This window comes from Macaca mulatta, chromosome 7 (assembly GCF_049350105.2).
Source record: "Macaca mulatta isolate MMU2019108-1 chromosome 7, T2T-MMU8v2.0, whole genome shotgun sequence".
Classification (NCBI taxonomy): Eukaryota; Metazoa; Chordata; class Mammalia; order Primates; family Cercopithecidae; genus Macaca; species Macaca mulatta.
Window position 1 is genome coordinate 169,020,442 of NC_133412.1, and position 20,026 is coordinate 169,040,467.

Consider the following 20,026-nt stretch of genomic DNA (forward strand, 5'->3'; position numbering starts at 1 on the left):
AGGGAGGGTCAAGAGGGAGAGATAGGGGGTGTCTGATTCAACACACCAGTGCCCTCTAGATTTCTCCAACTATGACACAGGACTTATACTGATGTTTATGTATCATTTAGTTCCAGGCTATCTTATTTTCTGTCAAAATCACCTCTAATATATAGAGTGTTTTCCTCTTAAAAGAAAATCCTGTAAGCAAGGTCATCCTAACCAACCCTGGGGTCTTTGATTGTCAATCATTATAGCAAGCTGTAAAGAGCCTATTTAGAGGCTACTCAGATGTTTAGGCCTCTGGGCCCTATGATGACTGACCCTAAACCACTGAGAATCATCTGGGAAGCTTTAATAAAACACCTGTGGCTGGATCCCACTCCAAACCAATTAGATCAGAATCTCTGAGATTGAGGCTTGAGAAAAGTAGGTGATTCTAACATGCAGGCAGGGTTGAGTACAATTTCTCTAAGACCTGAGTGATTGTTTTGATGTGTGCACCGATTTTTAAATCTAAGTAACTATGAAAATGTCAAAGCTATTCTTTCTACCATCAATTCTCATTGTAAACTTCACCCCAACTCCATATTTTACTTCTTTCCCTTTGCCCTACTTTGCTGCTTCCAATCCTTTGTGGTCAGGGATCCGTAGCCCTAAGTTTACTGGAATCATAAAGGTCTGAGATCTTGCTAATGTGTAAAACACAGATTCTGTGATATATATGTAGCTGTTAAGGCATCCATGCCTGGAGTGTTTCATTTGTTTGTTTTTTGAGACAGAGTTTCCCTCTTGTTGCCCAGGCTGGAAAGCAGTGCGCTATCTTGGCTCACTGCAACCTCCATCTCCTGGGTTCAAGCGATTCTCCTGCCTCAGCCTCCCGAGTAGCTGGGATTACAGGCGTGCACCACCATGCCTGTCTAATTTTGTACTTTTAGTAGAGACGGGGTTTCTCCATGTTGGTCAGGCTGGTGTCGAACTCCTGACCTCAGGTGATCCTCCTACCTCGGCCTCCCAAAGTTCTGGGATGAGCCACCCAGGCAGGAGCCACCGCACCCGGCCTGTTTTTTGTTTGTTTGTTTGTTTATTCCTATGTCTGGGCCATAGTTTAAATAATTAAGGCTGCTGATCAAGTGAGTTGAGGGTAAAAAGATGTTGTAGCCTTTTACTCATAAGGGATGAAATGGTATCTCTAAATTAATGGAGAATCTGAGACAAGGATATTTCAAGTAGAAATTAGGGACTGATCCTACTCTGCCCACTACATAGCTATCTTCTCTCTCTTTAAACTTAACAATTCTAAGAAACTTAAAGCTTCTCCAACTTTAAGGTGCATAGGAGATTTTATTTAAATACAGATTCTAATTTGGTAGGGTCGAGGCGATTCTCAAGATTCTGAATTTGTAACATATTCATATCCTTGGAGTTGAGGCAGGTACTAATGGTCTATAAATCACCTCTGGGTAGCAAGGGCCTATACTAACCCCCATACTACCCTTGACACCCACACAAAACACAAATGAAAAACACAACTCGCAACCGCTACTCAAAATGCACCGAATAGTTGATTCTGCCAAGCTAGTGAGTGAGCAAGATGTGACAGAATTGCACTGGACACTTTGAGCTACAACTGTGGCTCCCATTTGCCAGAGGCAAGTTAAAGTTGACCTACATTTGTATTGGAAACATTTCTCAATCCTGGGATGACTCCACACCTTGGGTGTTATTGTCCTACTGGTGCTATGATGCCTACAGCTTTGTTTTTGGTTTTTCGTTTTGTTCAAAAATGCTTTAGCTATTCAGATCTTTTGTGGTTCCATATGAATTTCAGGATTATTTTTTCTGTTAATGTGAAAGTGTTGTTGAAATTTTGGTAGGGATTGCGTTGAATATGTAGGTTGCTTTGAGTAGGATGAACATTTTAATAATTTTAATTCGTTCAATCTATGAACATGAGAGATTGTTCCATTTGTTTGTGTCTTCTTCAGTTTCTGTCATGGGTATTTTGTAGTTTTCAGTATTCAGATCTTTCACTTCATTGGTTACATTTATTCCTAAGTGTTTTTTTTTTTTTTAATTTTTTTTACTTTTTGTAGTTATTGTGAATGGGATTTTTAAAACTTCTTTTTCACATAGCTCATTGTTAGTGTATAGAAACGTTACTGATTTTTGTATGTTGGTTTTGGTATGCTGCAATTTTACTGAATTCATTTATCAGTTCTAACAGCTTTTGGATGGAATCTTTAGGAGTTTTCTATACATATAAGATCATGTTTTCCACAAACAGAGACAATTTAACTTCTTCCTTTTCATTTGGATGCGTTTTATTTCTTTCTTTTACCTGTCGCTCTGAGTAGGATTTCCAGTTCTGTGCTGATTAGAAGTAGTAAGACTGAACATCCTTCTCTTGTTCCTGATCTTAGAGAAAAAGCCTTAAACTTTTCACCATTCAGTGTGACATTAGTTGTGGACTTGTCAAATATGACCTTCATTGTATTGAGGTACATTCCTTCTAGGCCTAATCTGTCGAGAGTTTTTACCTTGAAAGGATATTCAATTATGTCAAATGCCTTTTCTGCATCTGTTAAGATGATCATATGGTTTTTGTCCTTCATTCTGTTAATGCGATGTGTTACTTTTATTGGTTTGTGTACATTGAACCATCCTTGTATCCCTGAGATAAATATCATTTGATAATGATGAATGAGCCTTTTAATGTGCTGTTGAATTCAGTTTGCTAGTATTTTGTTGAGGATTTTTACATCTATATTCATCAGGGATATTGGCTTGTTATATATATATATATTTTTTTTTTTTTTGAAATTTAAAGAAAAAATTTATTGAAGATCTGAAAAACAATTTCTAAAAGATTGACTTTTCCAGAAAACTAACTACACAATGCATTGCGTCTATCATGTTAAAATGTGCATTAGACACAAATACAAAAACCATGAAACAAGCCACCATTCTTCAACAATTTGAGCAAAGATAAAATGCCTAAGTAACAACATGGATGACTTGTAAAAGGATGGGCTCTTTACTTTAAGCAACATAAAAAAAAAAAAAAAAGGAGCACCAGTGGATGAGTGTGTTCAGTTATATACACTGAATTGAACCTTTGGCACTAGGAATCAGAGCATTTTGTCATATAGCATTAACACATATTATAGAAGTGCATAGTGTCAAAGGAATAGAACCACCAGCATTCAAAAGCAGCTTGGTCAACTAGGCAATAAAACACTCTACAGCATATCCCTCTGTTGTCCATCATTGAAAACACTGGCAGCAAATTTGAAATGGAAAAAAAAAAAAAAAAGAAAAGAAAAAAGGAGCTATTACCCCTTTTATTTTCTCTGTTTAAAAATCAAACAGAAAACAAACATCAATTGTTATACACTAACATCTTCAAAGCCCATCGTTTGTACAAGAGATAGACTAAGAACAAAAATGTGTTTACGGAGATCCAAACACAAGTGAGTGAGAGTGCCTCTCACACAGCTTTCCGATGGTACTCAGGGGGAGCCACTTCGTAATGGCTGGCACTAAGCAAAGTTGCAGAATTCTTTGCCAGGTACTTTAGGAAATCGTGAAGATAATTGAGTAATAAAGCAAGGCTCTTCTCATCCAGAGGTGTATAGGCCAACATTGCTCTAATTCGTACAAATAATCTGAGGAGATGTGGTGCTTCATACACCTGGGACATGGGTGCATCGGGATGATCTGCAAGAATTTCGGCATACTGTGGTCTCTCAAATTTGTAGAGTAGCTGGGTGCCCAACATTACGTTGAAGTATTCTTTTTTTTTTTTTTTTTGAGACGGAGTCTCGCTCTGTCGCCCAGGCTGGAGTGCAGTGGCCAGATCTCAGCTCACTGCAAGCTCCGCCTCCCGGGTTCCCGCCATTCTCCTGCCTCAGCCTCCCGAGTAGCTGGGACCACAGGCGCCGCCACCACGCCCGGCTAATTTTTTGTGTTTTTAGTAGAGACGGGGTTTCGCCGTGTTAGCCAGGATGGTCTCGATCTCCTGACCTTGTGATCCGCCCGTCTCGGCCTCCCAAAGTGCTGGGATTACAGGCTTGAGCCACCGCGCCCGGCTGAAGTATTCTTTTATCCCTGCCACAACTTCATTAACTGCATACTCCTTATTATCTGTGTTTCCACGAGATTTCTTGTAATTTGCATAATCCTCAAGAATGGAATCCACATTCTTCTTGGCAGGAAGATAAAAGAGGTGTTTTTGCCTGGTAATTAAGTCCCAGTCATCAACAAGCCATAGTTTTAGCTCTTCAGGAATCTTTACTTTAACTTCAACTCTGTTCATGAATGTTTCCTCATTTTCAACAGTAGGATCTACCTGGGCCCTTTCCTTCCGAGGAGGCTGAGGGGTCTCACTGGTACTGCCACCATCTCCACTTCCAGGTGTTTTCTGTTTGGTTCTTTTTTGTTTTCACTTCAACATTTTTCTGTTGCAGATCAGATGTCTTCCTTCCTGGGGCAGCCCCTCTCATATTCCCCTCTGCATACTGCTCCTGACTGGCTTTTTGAAGTTCTCGCTGTTTCTGCAAATTGGTGTTCACGTATTTGAGTACTCTGCCCTCTGGAACCCACTCATCCCAATATTTATTCCAACCACTGTAATGTAAAAAGTATTTCACTTGTTTGTCCTTTATGGCAACCTTTACACACTTTGCTTCATAAAGAAGAGGCCCATGAAAGCACAGCACTCACTCACCCTCCTGGAATTTCTGTAATATATTTTTTTCTTGCAGTGTCCTTGTCTGACTTTAGTATCAGGGTAATGCTGGCCTTATTCAATAAATTTGGAAGTATTCTTCCCTCTGCAAGTTTTTGGAGCACTTGGAAAGGGTTGGTTCTTTAAATGTTTGGTAGAATTCAGCAGTGAAGCATCGGGTTGTGAGGCTTTTCTTTGATGGGAGACTTTTTATTACTTATTCAATATTCTCACTTGTTATTGCTCTGTTCAGATTTTCTATTTCTTCATGATTTAGCCTTCCTAGGCTATATATATCTAGGAGTTCATCCATTTCTTCTAGTTTATCCAATTTGTTGGTACATCATTGTTCATAGGAGGCTCTTATGAACCTTTATATTCTGTGGTATCAGTTGTAATGTTTCATCTTTCATTTCTGATTTTGTTTATTTGGGACTTCTCTTTTTTTAGTCTAACTAAAGCTCTGTTGATTTTGCGCTTTTCAGAACATCAACTCCTAGTTTCTTTGATATTTTCTACTGTTTTTCTAGTACATTTCATTTATTTCTGCTCTGATCTTTATTATTTCCTTTCCTGTGCTAACTGGAACCTTAATTTGTTCTCTTTTACTAGTTTGTGGAGGTATGAAGTTAGGTTGTCTATTTAAGATCCTTCTTTTTTGATGTAGGCATTTATTGCTATAAACTTCCATCTTAGAACTGCTTTTGCTACATCTCATATGTTTTGGCATGTTGTGTTTCCACTTTCATTTGTTTCAAAATATTTTAAAATTTTCCTTGTAATTTCTTCTTCAATCACTAGTTGTTTAGGAGCATGTTGTTTAATTTCCACATGCTTGCAAATTTTCAAAATTCCTCCTATTGATTTCTAATTTCATGCCATTGTGATTGGAAAAGATACCTGATGTGATTTCAGTTTTCACAAATTTGTTAACACTTGTTTTGTGGCCTAACATATAATCTATCTTGTAGAAGGTTCTCTGTGCTCCTGAGAATATATTCTGCTTATGTTGTGTAGAATGTTCTGTATATGTCTATTAGGTCCATTTTGTCTAAAGTGTAGCTCAAGTTCAATATTTCTGTATTGACTTTCTGTCTGGATGATCTGTCCATTGTTGAAAGTGGAGGTATTAAGTTCCCTTACTGTTATTGTATTGCAGTCTATCTCTCTCTTCAGGTCTATTAATATTTGCATTATATATTTAGATGCTCTGAAGTTGAGGGTATATATATCTGTAATTATTTTATCTTCTTGATGAATTGGCTCCTTCATCATTATATAATGACCTTTGTCTCTTTTTATAGTTTTTAACTTAGTCTCTTTTTTTATGTAGTCAATGTTCTCCTGAATTAAAGTCTATTTTATCTGATGTAAATATAGCTATCTCTGCTCTCTTTCGGTTTCCATTTGTATGAAATATCTTTTTCCATCCCTCCACTTTCAATTTATGTGTGTTCTTAAAGGCAAAGTGAGTCTCTTGTAGGTAGCATGTAGTTGAGTCTGTTTTTTTCCTTTTTTTAAATCAATTCAGCCACTCTTTTTATTAGAGAATTTAATCTATTTACATTCAAGGTAATTATTAATAGGTAAGGACTTACTACTGTAATTTTGCTCATTGTTTACTGGTTATTTTGTAGATCCTTTCTTCCTTTCTTGCTCACTTGCTGTTTTCCTTTGTGATTAGATGGTTTTCTCCAGTGGCATGCTTTGATTCTTTACTTTTTATCTTTTGTGTATCTACTATAGATTTTTGCTTTGTGGTTACCATAGGCTTACATAAAACATCAAATAGTTACAATGGGCTATTTTAAGCTGATAACAACTTAACCTTGATCACAAAAACCTCTACGCTTTTACTCCAGTGCCCCTCCAACTACATTTTATATGTTTGTGTAATAATTTACATCTTTTTATATTGTGTATCCCTTAACAAATCGTTGTAGTTGTTATTCTTTTTAATAGTTTGGTCTTTTAACACCCCCACCCTTTTTTTTTGAGATAGAGTTTCACTCTTGTCACCCAGGCTGGAGTGCAATGGCATGATCTTGGCTCACTGCAACCTCTACCTCCTGGGTTCAAGTGATTCCTGCCTCAGCCTCCTGAGTAGCTGGGATACAAGCGTGTGCCACTACACGTGGCTAATTTTTGTATTTTTAGTAGAGATGGGGTTTCAGCAGGTTGTCCAGGCTGGTCTCAAACTCCTGACCTCAGGTGATCTGCCCACCTTGGCCTCCCAAAGTGCTGGGATTACAGGCGTGAGCCTCCATGCCCAGCCTTAACCTTCATACTAAAGATATAAGTGATTTGCACACTACCATTTCAGTATTAGGGTATTGTGAATTTGACTACTTACTTTTACCAGTGAATTTTATACTTTTATATGTTTTCATGTTACTTGTTAGCATCCTTTTCTTTCAGGTTAAAGAATTCCCTTTAGCATTTCTTGTAAGGTATGTCCAGTGGTGACAAACTCACTCAGATTTCTTTTCTGGGAAGTCTTTGTCATTTCCTAAAGGACAGCTTTGTCAGGTAAAGTATTATTGGTTTGCAGGATTTTTTTCCCTTCAGCATGTTGACTATATCATCCCACTCTCTCCTGGCCTGTAAGGTTTCTTCTGAGAAATCCACTGCCAGCCTTGTTAGAGCCCTCTTGTACGTGATATGCTTCTTTTTTCTTGCTGCTTTCAGGATCCTCTCTTTGTCTTTGATTTTTGACAGTTTGATCATAATATGGCTTGGTGCAGTCTTATTTGGATTGAATTTGATTGGAGACTTTTGACCTCCCTATACCTCAATATTTATATCTTTCCCCAGATTTGGAAAATTTCTAACTTTTATTTATTTGTTTATTTATATTCTTTGGTGCCCCTTATGCCCCAGGAAGCTATTATTTTTTTAGATAAGCTTTCTGTTGTTTTTGTTGTTGTTGTTGTTGTTGTTGTTGTTCTTCTCTTCTGCTTCTTGGTCATCCATAATTTAAATATTTGTTCTCCTGATGCTGCCCCATACATTCTTTAAGCTTTCTTCATTTTTAAAGTTTTTTTCTTTTTTCTTCTCTGACTGTATACTTTCATATAACCTGTCTTTGAATTCACAGATTCTTCTTTTGCTTTATTAATTCTGCTGTTGATGCTCTCTGTTGCACTTCGCATTACATTCACCAAATTCTTCAGTTCCAGAATTTTTATTTTTGCATATGATTTCAATCTCTGTTTATTTTGTATATGATTTTGATCTATTTTGTTCATTTATGTTTCTCTGATTTAATTGAATTGCTTTTCTGTATTTTTATTGAAATTCTCTGAGCTTCTTTATAACAATTATTTTGAATTCTTTGTCAGGCAATTTATATATCTCCATTTCTTTTGGGTCAGCTACTGGGAGATTATTGGTTTTTTGTTTGTTTTGTGGTGTTGACTCCTTTTTAGTCATGCTAATCTCTCTAGAGGAGTTTGTTCCCCAGCCTGCATGGATCCTTCTCCTTTGGATTCCTCCCCTGAAGATGCTCTTTCCTTCTCTACCACATGAGCAGGCTGAGGATTTTTGCTCCCATATCTGACTGTAGGTTGTTAGAAGTAGCCATGCCACTTCTGGAATGCTTTGCTGCTTAGAAACTTTTTCCGCCAGATATCCTAGGTCATCACTCTTAAGTTTAGCTGTCCATAAAGTCCTAGGACATGAATAAAATGCAGTTAAGTTATTTGCTAGGGAGTAACAAGGGTGAATTTACTCCAGCCCTCAGTAAGTTTCTCATTTCCATCTGAGACCTTGTCAGCCTAGCCTTTACAGTCCATATTTCTATCTGCGTTTTGGTCACAACCACTTAACCAGTCTCTAATAAGTTCCAAAGTTTCCCTTATCTTCCTGTCTTCTTCTGAGCCCTCCAAACTCCTTCAATCTCTGCCTGTTACCCAGTTCCAAAGCCACTTTCACATTTTCAGGTATCTTTATAGCAATAAAGATAGTCATGCTAATACTTTGGATATTTGTCTCCTCTAAATCTTATGTTTAAATGTAATCTCCAATTTTCAAGGTGGGGCCCGGAGGTATTTGGATCACAGGGAGAGATCACTCATGAATGGCTTGGTGGCCTTCCCACAGTAATGAGTAAGTTCTTGCTCTATTAATTCATGTGATATCTGGTTGTTAAAGAGTCTGGGACCCCCCACAATCTCTTGCTTCCTCTCACCATGTGACATGCCCCTTTACCTTCTACCATGAGTAATAGCTTCCTGAGGCCTCACCAGAAGCAGTTGCTGATGTCATGCTTCTTGTACAGTCTACAGAACCATAAACCAAAATAAACTTCTTTTCTTTATAAATTGCCTAGCCTCAGGCATTCCTTTATAACAATGAAAAATGGACTAATACAGAAACATTAGTACTGAGTAGTGAGGTGTTGCTATAAAGATACCTGAAAATGTGAAAGGGGCTTTGGAACTGGGTAACAGGCAGAGATTGAAGGAGTTTGGAGGGCTCAGAAGAAGACAGGAAGATAAGGGAAACTTTGGAACTTATTAGAGACTGGTTAAGTGGTTGTGACCAAAATGCAGATAGAAATATGGACTGTAAAGGCTAGGCTGACAAGGTCTCAGATGGAAATGAGAAACTTACTGAGGGCTGGAGTAAATTCACCCTTGTTACTCCCTAGCAAATAACTTAACTGCATTTTATTCATGTCCTAGGACTTTATGGACAGCTAAACTTAAGAGTGATGACCTAGGATATCTGGCGGAAAAAGTTTCTAAGCAGCAAAGCATTCCAGAAGTGGCATGGCTACTTCTAACAACCTACAGTCAGATATGGGAGCAAAAATCCTCAGCCTGCTCATGTGGTAGAGAAGGAAAGAGCATCTTCAGGGGAGGAATCCAAAGGAGAAGGATCCATGCAGGCTGGGAAACAAACTCTTCTAGAGAGATTAGCATGACTAAAAAGGAGTCAAGTGCTAATATTCAGTAAAATGGGGAAAAGGCATTTCAGAAATCTCCCAGGCCACCCCTCCCATCACAAGCCCAGAGGCCTAAAAGGACAGATGGGTTTTAGGGGTCAGGCCCAGGGCACAATTGCCCTGGGCTGTCTTACCTTGCAATGCTGCTCCCCGCATACTTGTAGCACAGGCTCCAGCCTTGGCTCAAACAGCCCCAGATACAGCTTGCCACTCCAAAGAGTGCAAGTCATAAGTCTTGGGGCTTCCACATGGTATTAGATCTGCAGGTGTGCATAATGCAAGAGTTATGGAGACTTGGCAGCTTCCACCTATATTTCAGAAGATGTATGGGGAATCCTGGGTTCCCAGGTAGAAACCTGTCACAAGGGCAGAGCCCCTACGGAGAGCCTCTACTAAGGCAATGATGAGGAGAAATGTGGGATTGGAGCCCCCATACAGAGTCTCCACTAGGGGACTACCTAGTAGAACTGTGCAAACTGGGCTAACACCCTCCAGACCCCCAGAATGGTAAAGCCACCAGCAGTATGCACTTTCAGCCTGGAAAAGCTGCAGACATTCTACTCCAACCCATGAAAGCAGAGCCATGTGACCTGCACCCAACAAAGCCATGGTGATGGAGCTGTCCGGGGCTTGGAGGGCCTACCCCTTGCACCAATGTGCTCAGGATGTGGAACATGGAGTCAAGAGAGATTATTTTGGAGCTTTAAGGTTTATTGTCTGCCGTGTTGGGTTTTGGACTTGCATGGTACCTGTTGTCGCTTTCTTTTGGAAGATTTCTCCCTTTTGGAAAGGGAATGTTTACCCAATGCTTGTACTATCATTGTATCTTGGAAGTAAATAACTTATTTTTGATCACACAGCCTCATAACTCTAAGGAATTTGCCTTGACTCTGAGATGAGACTTTTGAGTTGATGTTTAGAACAAGTTAAGACTTTGGGAGACTACTGGAAACGGATTGTATTCTGCAATATGAGCAAGACATGATGAGATTTGGGGGACCAGAGAGGAATAATATATTTTGGATATTTGTCCCCTCCAAATCTTATTTTGAAATGTAATTCATCATGTTGGAGGTGGGGCCTTGGGAGAGGTTTTACACCATTGGGGCAGATCCCTCATGAATGACTTGGTGCCCACCCTATGATAATGAGCGGGTTCTTGCTCTATTAGTTCATATGAGACCTGGTTGTTTAAAAGAGTATGAGACCTCCATCTTTCTCTTACTCCCCCTATTGCCAAGTAATATATCTGCTCCCCCTTTGCTTTCTGCCATGAGTAATAGCCTCCTGAGGCCTCATCAGAAACAGGTGCTGGTGCCATGCTTCTTGTACAGTCTGAAGAACCATAAGCCAAAATAAGCCTTTTTGTATATAAGCTACCCAGCCTCATGTATTCCTTTATAGCAATGCAAATGGACTAATATATGGTGATATGTATTCTTGGCTTTTCATGTTTCTTGCTGCCTTATGTTGAATTCTGCACATTTGTTAAGGTCAATCCCTTTCAGACTTTATGGGCTTGTTTCAATGTGGAAAGATCTTCTTCTACTTGGAAGTGTGAAGGCACTTCCTGGATGCTGTGTAGCAGTTCTGACACCAGCGAGGGTGCCACTGTTGTGTGGTCTCTCTGCAGCTCTGTAAGCTCAGGTGTTGATGTTGCTGAAGATTGCAAGTGGCCAACAGTGTGGATGTCTGCAGTGGTGGTGAAGATTGTCGGGGTTTCACTGGTAATAGCTGCTAAGATCCTCTCAACTTCTTTTTCTCCAACTGGGGAAGTTGTGGAGAGGAGTTCCCTTTTGGTACTGGGTCCAGCTTGTGGGCCGATTTGCATTGGCAGCGGCATCAGTATTGATGAATGGTACCCTGGAGTAGCCATAGAGCTGAGATCTGAAGCTTGGGCATGGGTAGAGGAACTATGGCTCTGGGGCCTGCTGGTGCCTGGGAGAAGGCACCCCTGCTGCTGCACTGGTAACAATATATGAGATGTGAGCGCTTGTGAAGTGTCAGCCAAGACTAGGAGCACAGACATGGTCAGAGTTACAGTGGCTCCGGGGTCAGGGCAGGGCCTAGTTCTCTATGGCAGCTGAGCTGGTGCCTGGAGGATGGGTACGTACATGTGCAGAGAGACCTTGATTCTGGGCTCTGGGGTGTAAGCTTGTTCTATGGCTATGTCTCTGGTGTCTGACACACGGGTGAGTGAGGTGCAGCCACAGAGCCTGGTGTCTGGAGTGTAGTCACTTATGAGGCAGCTGAGGCTTATGTGTCAGGGTCACACCCAAGAGGGGGGATGGTGGCTGTAGCCTTGAAGGCACACAACAGCATTTGTTTCTTGGGCAGGGAAAACCCGAGAGTTTCTCCCTCTTTCATATTGCCAGTGGTAATGGCTGTGGTTAACATCAAGGCAGAAGATGCTGTTATACCCCGAGAAGCAGGCTGTTGCGGACAGGATGGCTTCTACCATATGGCCGATGCCAGTAGCCTCTGCCTTTCTTCTTTGTTTCTAACCATTTTCTGGCATCTCTGTTCTGCCAGTCTCACAAGCAATCCTTTCTGTGTGGATATTCTGTTTTGTTTTTTTGTTTGTTTGTTTGTTTTTTCTCTATTGTGTTGCTGCAGATTCTTTAATGGGCTTTTTTTTTTTTTTTTTTTTTTTTGAGATAGAGTCTCGCTTTATTCCCCAGACTGGAGTGCAGTGGTGCAATCTTGGCTCACTGCAACCTCCGCCTTCCAAGTTCAGCAATTCTCCTGCCTCAGCTTCCCGAGTAGCTGGGATTACAGGCATGCACCACCATGCCCAGCTAATTTTTGTATTTTTAGTAGAGATGGGTTTTCACCATGTTGACCAGGATGATCTTGATCTCTTGACCTTGTGATCCACCCACCTTGGCCTCCCAAAGTGCTGGGTAATGGGCTTTTGAGCCCTCCCAGGGCTATTTTGGTTTGTGGATAACTGTCTATATTTGTTTTGTTGTTTGGGGTTGAAGGCTGTTTTCTCCTACTCCACTATCTTAAGTGACACCACTCTACATTTACTTCTTATATCCATTTTTCCTTCCTAGATTCACTTCTTTTTTTTTTTTTTTTTTTTTTTTGAGACGGAGTCTCGCTCTGTCACCCAGGCTGGAGTGCAATGGCCGGATCTCAGCTCACTGCAAGCTCCGCCTCCCAGGTTCACGCCATTCTCCTGCCTCAGCCTCCCGAGTAGCTGGGACTACAGGCGCCCGCCACCTCGCCTGGCTAGTTTTTTGTATTTTTTTAAGTAGAGACGAGGTTTCACCGGGTTAGCCAGGATGGTCTCGATCTCCTGACCTCATGATCCGCCCGTCTTGGCCTCCCAAAGTGCTGGGATTACAGGCTTGAGCCACCGCGCCCGGCCCTAGATTCACTTCTTGATGGAGTAATTCCTCTAAGAGCCCTTATATATAAGGCCTTTGTGTGATTAACTTTCTAAAGATGTGCCATCCAATATGTGGCCATTGTCCACAGTGGCTATTGAGCATGTGAAATATGGCCAGTATATTGAGATATACTATATGTGTGAAATGCGCCCTGGATTTCAAAGATGACATACATGTGTGCGCACACACACACACACACACACACACGCAATGTAGTGTTACTCCTATCCCCATATATGCCAGCTTTCTTCATTTTGCGTTTAATCTTTGTCAATAAAAAATTCATGAATTTCTTAGGATTCTGTGTGTTGTGCAAGCAGATGGGCTCTGAGCAGAGCCTGAGAGGCTCCCATAAGAGCAGAGACATGAGCTGTAATATGCAGATATTAAGTCATCTAAAGGCTGCACGGAGAGCTTTTCAGTGACTGTCGAGTCCTGGAAACTCTCCTGGACAATCAGGGCTGCTGTTCAAGTACACTCTGGGCAGAGATGATGTCACAGTACCTCTCCATAAAGGAGGACATTATTCTTACATTTAATAAAGAAATTGGAATTAGGAAAACTGTAGGGGAATTTGGGTAGAGGTGGGAAGTAGGGATTCAGCAGTCAGGTGCACCTGGGCAGGAGGCATGCTGTGACCTGGGTCCACAGGCCTGAGGATGGGAAGAAGCTGAGATCAGGCCAGGGTGTCTCCAGGTGGGTGAAGCCACAGGGTGGTGCGCTGAACAGATGAATAAATATAGAATAAATATTGCCCTGCATAAATTACTCAGCAATGAAGTGGAGCTGGGGAAGATTAACCAGGATTACACTGTATTTATAAACATGGGTTTTAAGCTCATTGTTATTAAGAAATATAACTGAGAGGGTATCATGGAAGATTCACTAACTTTGGCAAAGTGGAATAAGAATAGTAACAGTATTTATTATTTTTTTGTATCACTAATAAATGAGAGTATTACATATAAGTCAGAGATTGCAGGCTGAAGTTCAAAGCTAGGCATCAGAGTCCTGTAATTATGTGCAAAATTTTCTTTATATGCAAATAAATGACTTCTTTTTCTAGGGAGAGGGCCTAAGACTCTAAAAGTTAAGAACTACTGATCATGTGGCTTATATTCATGATAATTTAAGTTTTTTCCTCCAATTATGACAACTTAAAAATATCATTGGCAGTAGGGGGTGGGGCAGAGAATTCTCTCTAGAGGACAACATCACATCTATCCTTGAGTTCATAAATGAAGTAGACTAAATATAAATAACTCTTCTTTTCCGGGCTCTATCATGTCAAGTTATTGTACCATGTAATAATTTGGAAATGTTCACAAGGAGCCTGAATCAGGATGCTCACCCCTTAAGAGTTAAAGTCTGTGCTCCCCGACTCCTGTATTTCTTAGCTCCATTTGCCTTGCAAGGTGTTCATCTACTTTCTCTTCTCTTCCTGTTAGCCGTCACTTTCTGATGGTCTCTGTGCATCTTCGTTCTCCTAATCTGTTGTCTAATTTTACATGCTCTTATCTGAGTGAGATGCTAGGGATGGCAAAGGCTGGATAACACCCATTTTTTCCTAAAGCTTAGAGGCCTCACTAAAATCTCTTTCATTTCCTAGTTTCTGTTTGTGCCAAAAAGCTGACCAGTGGATTAGTCTGGGCATTGCTATATTGTGTTAAAATTGAGCAGAACAGTTGTGGCAATAACCTCTAGAGATTAGAATATATTGCTGGAAAATCAAGCCAAAGAGTTGCTGTTTTTTTTTTTTTTCCTCATTTTAATTTCCAACCCTCTATTGCTGACTTTATCTCTTCCCAGGCTTCTGAGTGCTGCTGGAGAAGGTCATAGCATCTTTCTGATTTTATACATTCATCATGTCTAATCCCAGCTCAGCCCACTCAGCAGTCTTGATGATTTATTTCATTACTCACATTGAAGATTTCAGACTTATGCTTTTCTAACTCCCTATTGGAATGTAAGCTGTATAAGGGTAAAGCTTTTGTTTTGTTTTATTGAATCCTACACAGCCAGGAGAGAGCCTGTCACACAGGAGATGCTTAAGAAATACTTGAATGAATGAACTGCTGTCCAGAAAGAAACTTTATGTTGGGAAATGGCAGAAGCTCATTGGGCCACCCAGAGTGGGGCAGAGGGTAGCACAAGGAGTCACTAAACTCTGCCTAAAATGTTCAGTAAAAGACACCAAACACACAATAATAAATATGTGATTTTAGGTACATGAAATTCAAAATGGCAAGCATTTTGGGGGGAAGTGCTACTATTGGAAGAGGAAATGGGAGTGCTTGGTGGAGTACTAGAGATGTTTTCTATTTTGGGCATGGTGGTTACAAGGGTGGATGAATATGTGAACATTTATTGACCTGTATTCTTAAGATTTGTGCCTGTTAGTATGTGAAGTTATGCCTCAATAGAAAATTTTAAAAATGAAAAGGAAAACAAAAATTTTAAATGCAAAAAATGGAAAATTTCTCAACATAATTCATTACACTAATGACAGTAAATTGAGAAACTAAGAAAAGTCCAATGAACTTTCTATAGATGCAGAAAATGTATTTTGTAAATTACAGATCTTTTGAGACATGATATATATGACAATATAACTAGAAATACATCGGAATTTATTTTAATTAATAACATCTATCTGAAGTCTGTTTAACAGCAGACATTGCACTTAATGGGAACTTTGAGACACATTATTTCTAGGGCTGGAAGCAATGAAATTAAATGTTGCCAGATATAAGATCAACATACAAAAATCAGTAGCGTTTCTTTATATAAGTAATAACCAACAAGGAAAAAGTAATAGAAAATAAAACACCATTTATAATGAAGACAAATCTAGTAAATATCTAGGAATTAATCTGTTAAAGAATGTATAAGACCCGGGCACAGTGACTGATGCCTGTAATCCCAGCACTTTGGGAGGCTGGGGTGGGTGGATCACCTGAGGTCAGGGGTTCAAGACCAGCCTGGCCAATTTGGGGAAACCCCGTCTCTACTAAAAATATAAAAATTAGCCGGGTATGGTGTTGCATACCTATAATCCCAGTTACTGCAGAAGCTGAGGCAGGAGAATCGCTTGAACCTGGGAGGCAGAGGTTGTAGTGAGCCGAGATCATGCCATTGCACTCCAGTCTGGGTGACAAAAGTGAGAGTCCATCTCAAAAAAAAAAAAAAAAAATGTATAAGACCTTTATAAAGAAAATACTGTGAAATGATGTAAGAGGAATTCCAAGTAAATGGAGAGACACGACCACATGCCTATGAGAGAGGAGAGAGGAAGGAACAAGTTAGGCAGATAGTTAGGACAAGGCCTCAGAAGAATTCTTTTCTAACAAAAAGAGCAGCTTGGAAATCAAGCTACAAACACAGATAAGGAAATGAGGTCCAGTGGGCTTCAGTGAGCACACCCCTTATCTTTTTTGGGCATACTCAGATAAGGGAACTTGCACAGAGGATATTCCCTAAAATATGCCTGCAGCTGATACACAGAACCAGGCACATCCACAGATACTAGCCCCGAGATAACCCCACTCCAGGCTGGAAAGATGTCTACCCCAAGATAAACTCCTCTCCTCTCAGAGAGAGTCCAACCCCACCATAAACTTCTCCACACACATAAACATTCCAAGCTTGTGATAAGCCCCCTCACCCTAAGACCAATATATACTCTTAGTCTGTTGAAGGGGGCCAGCACCTCCACACCTGTGGGTGTTTCACATCAGGTGGGACAAGAGACTGAGGAAAGAAATAAGACACAGAGACAAAGTAGAGAGAAAGAACAGTGGGCTCAGGGGACCAGCGCTCAGCATATGGAGGGCCCATATCGGCACTGGTCTCTGAGTTCCCTCAGTATTTATTGATTACTATTTCTACTATCTCAGCAAAGGGAATGTGGCAGGAACAGGGTGATAGTGGGGAGAAGATCAGCAAGAAAACATGTGAGCAAAGGAATCTATGTCACAAATAAGTTCAAGGGAAGGTACTATGCCTGAATGTGCACATAGGCCAGATTTATGCTTCTTTCCACCTGAACATCTCAGCGTCGCAAAGCGTAACAGAGCAGCATTGCTGCCAGCATATCCTGCCTCCAGCCACAGGGTGGTTTTCTCCTCTCAGAACAGAACGAATGTATGATCGGGTTTTACACTGAAACATTCCATTCCCAGGGGCATGCAGGAGGCAGAGGCCTTCCTCTTATCTCAACTGCAAGAGGCCTTCCTCTTTTACTAATCCTCCTCAGCACAGATCCTTTGTGGGTGTCAGGCTGGGGGATGGTCTGGTCTTTCCCTTCCCACAAGGCCATATCTCAGGCTGTCTCAGTGGGGAGAAACCTTGGACAATACCCGGCTTTCCAGGGCAGAGGTCCCTGCAGCTTTCCGCAGTGCATTGTGCCCCTGGTTAATTGAGAATGGAGAATGGCGATGACTTTTATGAAGCGTACTGCCTGTAAACATATTGTTAACAAGGCACATCCTACACAGCCCTAGATCCCTTAAACCTTGATTCCATACAACACATGTTTCTGTGAGCACAGGGTTGGGGCTAAAGTTACAGATTAACAGCATCTCAAGGCAAAACAGTTGTTCAGGGTACAGATCAAAATGGAGTTTCTTATGTCTTTCTTTTCTACATAGACACAGTAACAGTCTGATCTCTCTTTCTTTTCCCTACAGTCTGTAAGAGAAAGCACTTCTCACCAAAATCGGCCAGGAGTCCCTCTCAGGTTTTATCTAAAGAAAACCTGTCTTTAACTACCAGCCACATTTCCTGTTTCTTTCCTCTTTCTTTAACTCTTGCACTTTCTTCTTTTGCTTATTAAACTTTTGCTCCAACCTCTCCCTTGGTGTTCTTGCTCCTTAATTTTCTTGGTTGTGAAACAAAGAACTTTGAGTGATGCCTTGGGCAACGAGATTGTTTCACCTGGATGGATGTGATGACTCAGTATTGTAAAGATGTCAGTTTTCCCCCAAAGTGGTTGACAAATTCAGTGTGATTCCAATCACAATAAAAGCTTGACATATTCTAAATTTTTATGGAAGAATAGAGTTCTTCTAACAGCAAAGTTAAAGCAAAGAGGGTGTTCCTTATGCATTTTTAAAATATTCTAATAGCCATAATGATAAAATTGGGCACAATTTTTCCAACAACAGACAAATAAATCAAAGGAATAGAGGAGTGAACCCAATATATGTGAAGATTATGTATAAGATCAAGGTATCATCTAATGAGGAAAGCATGAGCCTTTTAATAAACAGTATTTTGGAAACTGCCTTACTATATGGAGAAAGCTAGGTTCCTATCCTTCACAATATTTTAAAAACAAAACAAAACTCCAAAACAAAAACTCTAAATGGATTAAAGAGGCACACATGAAAGGCAAAAGAATATATATGTTTGTAACTCAGGAGTGCAGGAGAATCTCCTTAACCCTCAAATTAGAAAGCATACAGGAGGCTGGGCATGGTGGCTCACGCCTGTAATCCCAGCACTTTGGGAGGCCAATGCGGGTGGATCACCTGAAGTCAGGAGTTCGAGACCAGCCTGCTCAACATGGTCAAACCCCATCTCTACTAAAAATACAAAAAAAAAAAAAAAAAAAAATTAGCTGGGCGTGGTGGTGGGTGCCTGTAATCCCAGCTACTCGAGAGGCTGAGGCAGGAGAATCGCTTGAACCCAGGAGGCAGAGGTTTCAGTGAGCAGAGATGATGCCACTGCACTCCTGTCTGGGGGACAAGAGTGAAACTCTATCTCAAAAAAAAAAAAAAAAAAAAAAAAAAAGAAAGAAAGAAAGCAAGAAAGCATACAGGAAAAAAAAAAATTGGGAAGAAAACTATCAGCAAAAATGACAGGCAGGTACCAGGACAGGGAAATGTATTTGCAGTATCTAAAACCTATGAGGAATTAACATCTAGAGCATTCCAAGAGCTTTTTTATATCAACAATATAAAGACAAAAAGTCTAAAGGAAATGGGCAAAGTCCATACAGAAAATTCAGTTGGGGAAACCCCATTGCTTGAAAAGTGGAAGAGGATACTACAGTAGTTACAAGGAGCAAACTGTATTTACATGGAACCTCCTGGATAGACTGAAAAAGCACCTGTCAAAGGAAGGAAGTAAAAGACGAAATCAGATTGGTTGAAACAAACTCATTCATGTAATTTTTCTTTTTCTTTTTTTTTTTTTGAGATGGAGTCTCGCTCTGTCGCCCAGGTTGGAGTGCTGTGGCCGGATCTCAGCTCACTGCAAGCTCCGCCTCCCGGGTTCACGCCATTCTCCTGCCTCAGCCTCCCGAGTAGCTGGGACTACAGGCGCCCGCCACGGCGCCCGGCTAGTTTTTTGTATTTTTTTAGTAGAGACGGGGTTTCACCATGTTAGCCAGGATGGTCTCGATCTCCTGACCTTGTGATCCACCCGTCTGGGCCTCCCAAAGTGTTGGGATTACAGGCTTGAGCCACCGCGCCCGGCCTGTGAATCAGGAAATGAATGAATGTCGAATGAATGTCACAAAGAGAGCAGAAAGTAAGCAATCTGTACCTGTGGGCATGGATGAGTAAAATGTGGTATATTCCTGTGGAAGAGGATACTACAGTAGTTACAAGGAGCAAACTGTATTTACGTTTTGGAACCTCCTGGATAGACTGAAAAAGCACCTGTCAAAGGAAGCAAGTGAAAAACGAAATCAGATTTGTTGAAAAAAATCTCATTCATGTAATTTTTAAAACCACACCCCTCAAATTATTTTTTAAAAAGTTATACATCCAAACAAATATTAGAAGGGAAATTGGGAGGATGCATAAGCACTAGGTTGGATACTCTATAACATCGACAGAATTGGGATGATGGATGGAGGACGGAGGAGAGAAATAATGAGATACCAAAGGGGCTTCTTGCCCAAAACTGTTACCAGAAAGGGGTCCCAATCCAGACCCCAAGAGAGGGTTCTTGGATCTCACGCAA

The 20,026-nt window shown here is 40.6% G+C and overlaps 1 long non-coding RNA gene and 1 pseudogene across 3 annotated transcripts in view; one reads left to right on the forward strand and one right to left on the reverse strand.

Moving 5' to 3' along the window:
* LOC144330389 (uncharacterized) overlaps window positions 1-20,026 on the forward strand; it is a 149,118-nt gene that overhangs the window by 1,581 nt on the left and 127,511 nt on the right. The window contains exon 2 of one of the 2 annotated variants that reach the window (XR_013396515.1): window positions 8,742-8,815. The exons of the other annotated variant lie outside the window; for it this stretch is intronic. This is a non-coding gene — a long non-coding RNA (uncharacterized LOC144330389). The remainder of the gene's footprint in view (window positions 1-8,741; window positions 8,816-20,026) is intronic. 2 annotated transcript variants of the gene reach the window in all.
* Window positions 3,938-4,697, reverse strand: LOC703461 (mortality factor 4-like protein 1 pseudogene; annotated as a pseudogene). Its single transcript, XR_013396514.1, has one exon. The product of XR_013396514.1 is annotated as a mortality factor 4-like protein 1 pseudogene (transcript).